The following is a 4,055-nucleotide window of genomic DNA, read 5'->3' on the forward strand; positions in this document are numbered from 1 at the left end:
AACCAACTCCAGAACTTTGGAGTTTAACCATTTTAATTTAGGCAGTCCTCTCTGGCTACTATATAGAAAATGGACTGAAAGGGATCATGCCTGGTTGAGGGAGCCCACTTAAGTGACTGTTGCAGTGTAGCTAACTGAGACAAGCAAAGGCTGGCTAACATTCTGTATTTATAGTTTTGTGCTTAAATTTTTTTCACTTAGTATTCCATGATTAATATTTTCCCATTTCATTAAAAAAATTTATGGGTTATCATTTTAAAAAGCAAAATTTCACTGTACTTCTGATTTTGTAGATCAGGAATCATAAAAGACTCAGCTGGGTGGTTTGTCCTTGACACCCCCAGGTATATCAGCTGGATCAGCTGGGATGGAAGGATCTACATCCAAGATGGCTTATTCATTTGCAAGTCTGGTGCCTTGGTGAACTTTGATTTCTTCACATCTTAACATAGAATCTCATCTTCCAGCCTTCTTGGGCTTCCTTAAGAGCATGATGATATCAGGAAAGTCCTAATACTTGCATGGTGGTCAGCTTCCAAGAAGTAGGAAGTGGAAGTTGCCAGACCACTTAAGGGTTATGCACAGAACTAGTATAACATTAAGGCAGTCATATTATCCTGACTGAAGTCATTCAAAAGCTTGCTCAGATTCCATGGGTGGAGAAATAACCTTGTCTCATGAAAGAATGGATTGAAGGGGGCAAGGACACTTGCAGAAGTGCATGCAGGGTGGGGATATTGTTGTGGTTCTCTTGGGAAAATGCAGCCTGCTACAGTACTATATGATTCAATTTTCATAATTGCTATTTCATAAATACTGATATTTCTTTATATTTAAAAATCTATAAAAATATGGAGATAAAACTTTGTGTGGAACATATCAATTTTGAGTAGATGCTGCTTTTTACTTTAGATTTTTCAGTGTTTGGTTTTTTACAGTAAATGAATTACTTTTACAATCAAAATTTAAAATAACTAGTTTTGATATTAAAAAAAGGATAGGTTGTTTAAAGCTGTTTGCTCAAGGAATTTGTAGTGCTCAAAGTGTGCATTTAAATGGATGACATTTTTCTATGGAAAATTTCAGGAGGAACCTCTACATTTAAGTTTCCATATTTGCAGATGGAGTAGGAGTGACAACTTCTTGGCAAATTTGAATTTAAATAATGGACTTAAATAATAGAAGCCATTATTCAGGATGAGCTTAATGCAATCCCCACCCAGATGAAAGATTTAAGCAATGAGATGAAGCACGTAAAAACCTTACATTTGCCTCATGCAAATTATTACATTATAAACTTACATTATAAATAATTACAAATTATTACATGCAAAAAAATAAAAGTGAAGCAGACCAAAAACTTCAAGGAAGAAGGGTTGAGGGGTTAAGTGGTCTTTTCAACAGTCAGAAAAGTGAGGTCATCCTTTAGTGGATGTCTGTCTGGTTCCCCCTCTCTATTTTCAGGATCATCATTCCTGTGACTGTGAGTTATCAGAATAACAACAAATGTGTATGTTTGAAGATTTTTCATTGCCTTCACCCATCTTCTCAAACATACCCAGAAGTCATAATGCTGGAATTACACTGACACATCATCCCCATGGAAACAGAGCTTGGTGTCATAAACATGGCATTATGACTTCTCAGCAGGAGGAGGCAGATGGGATTTTGGCACTGAATCTGTAAGATTTATTTAAGAACACAAATGTCTAAGAGAATAGCACCAAGGCAAAAAAGAAAAAAAAAAAGAAGAAGAAGAAGAAAGGGTATAGAGCTGTCCCTATAATATACATGGCTTATTTTTTGCTTCTTATGTTTTTCAAGGATTTGTTTATCTATGGCAGGACTTGATTTTGCCTATTCTTCTTTGTTGTGTTTGGCAAGGCATGTTCTCAACTTGGGCTTCCTGATAACTCAGCTGGTAAAGAATCCACCTGCAATGCAGGAGACCCTAGTTCCATTCCTGGGTCAGGACGATCCCCTGGAGAATGGATAGGCTCCCCACTCCAGTATTCTTAGGCTTCCCCGGTGGCTCAGACGGTGAAGAATCTGACTGCAATGTGGGAAACCTGGGTTCAATCCCTCAGTTGGGAAGATCCCCTGGAGGAGGGCATGGCAACCCACTCCAGTATTCTTGCCTGGAGAATCCCCATGGACAGAAGAGTCTCGTGGGCTACAGCCCATAGGGTGGGCTACAGTCCATGAGGAGTTGGACACGACTGAGTGACTAAGCACAGCACAGTTCTCAACTTATTCATCAGCCGTTAATCTTAGTAGGGTTTTTAGATGGAGAAGCTGAAACTCCAAAAAGAGGTCTGATTTGCTCAAGTCACCTAGCAAGTTACTAACCCCACTGAGGCCAGGGCCCTTCTCCTGACTTCCAATCCACGTGTTTTAGTTTCCTTTTCAATGTCTCAGTTGTACTTTCAGAACATGATTTATGCACCAGTTAAGACACTGCTTTGGCTGGCCTAATGAGATTCTCCCCTCCAAAAAATAGTTTTTATGTTAGAAGTTTTTATTTCTCTCAGAGGACTCCATGGTGTCAGAAACCCAGGTTGTTTTTATATTATTTTTCTTCTGTCTCTCCTGTGTTGCCCTCATCTAATATTTTAGTGTAGGATGCCACACACATTTGTTCTCCAGACGGAGTAAGGGAAGGGGATCTTCACTTTTTAAGAACGTGATCTGAAAGCTCCAGACATCAATGCACATGTTTACATCCCATTGGCTAGAACTTAGTCATATCACCATTTCTAGTTGGGTGGGAAGCTGGGTAGCCTGCGATCAGCCAAAAGCAGTTAAACTACTATTGTGAGAGAATATAAGAGCAGATACTGGCAACAACCAGGAGTCTCTGCCATAACTTGAGTCCTCATCAATAGAATGTTGCCTTCAGTGGACTATTATCTAATTTTTTTTTTCAGCTAATTTGATGGCTAGAGACAGATTACAGTATTTTTTTCCCCAAGGGTATTTAAGATTGTAATTATTACATTAGTTATTGAGATCACTGAATTGATAGAAAGATTGAACTGAACATCTTAATTCTCTTTGATCTCAAAGATTGAAATCAAAGCAAATTAATTGACCATTAGAGTATATATAAGAGTTTCCCAGGTGGCTCAGTGGTAAAGAATCAGCCTGCAAAGCAGGAGACAAGGGTTCGATCCCTGGGTTGGGAAGATCTCCTGGAGAAGGAAATGGTAACCCACTCCAATATACTTCCCTGGATAATCCCATAGACAGAGAAGCCTGGCAGGCTATGTATAGTCCATGGGATCGTAAAGATTGGGACACGACTTAGCGACTCAACAACTACAAAGCATGTATCAAGATTGTAACAGAAGCTTTGCGCAATGTCAGTATCGTAGCCAATGAGGTTTATCCGAGGCGCGATTATTGCTAATTGAAAACTTTTCCCAATACCCCGCCATGACGACTTGAAATATAGTCGGCATTGGCAATTTTTGACAGTCTCTACGGAGACTGAATAAAAAAAAAAAAAAAAAAAGATTGTAACAGAGACCTTCCAATTTAGTGGCTATAATAAAAAATAAATTCATTTCTTTTTTCACCTAACAGTCCAAGATGTGTGACCTGAAGTTGGTGAAACTTTGCTCTATGCATATATTCAAGGATTCAGGTTCATGATAATACTTCTGTTTTAAACATACGGCCTCGAAGGTCCCTCTGCTCACTGCCATTCCAGTCATCAGAAAGGGAAAAAGAAGAGTTCAAGGTTGAGGATTTTTTTCTTAATATGTGAGGCATGAATCCTGCTCATTCTGTTTATGAGAACTTAGTTATGTGGCACCATGGAGCTTGCGAAATACGGTTCCTAGCTGGGTTGTACTTTCCATATTCAATTTTATTATTGTGGAAGATGGTCACTTGGATATTAGTGAGCAGCTAGTGGCTCCTTCTGCAGGGTAGCACAGTTGGAATGACTGAGTGCCAACAGTTTCTTTCTTTCATCCAAGTATCTTTTCAGTAAAAGATGACAGGGAGGGAGAAGAAGAGAAAGAGAGGGGGAGAGATTTTGATTAGTTAGG

The 4,055-nt window shown here is 39.1% G+C and overlaps 1 non-coding gene across 1 annotated transcript; it reads left to right on the forward strand.

Moving 5' to 3' along the window:
* Positions 1-3,348: 3,348 nt before the first annotated feature.
* Positions 3,349-3,489, forward strand: LOC133055370 (U4 spliceosomal RNA). The gene has a single exon (XR_009692652.1). It is a non-coding gene; the product is annotated as a U4 spliceosomal RNA (small nuclear RNA).
* The last annotated feature ends 566 nt before the right edge of the window (positions 3,490-4,055 follow it).

This window comes from Dama dama, chromosome 4, assembly GCF_033118175.1.
Source record: "Dama dama isolate Ldn47 chromosome 4, ASM3311817v1, whole genome shotgun sequence".
NCBI classification, from domain to species: Eukaryota; Metazoa; Chordata; class Mammalia; order Artiodactyla; family Cervidae; genus Dama; species Dama dama.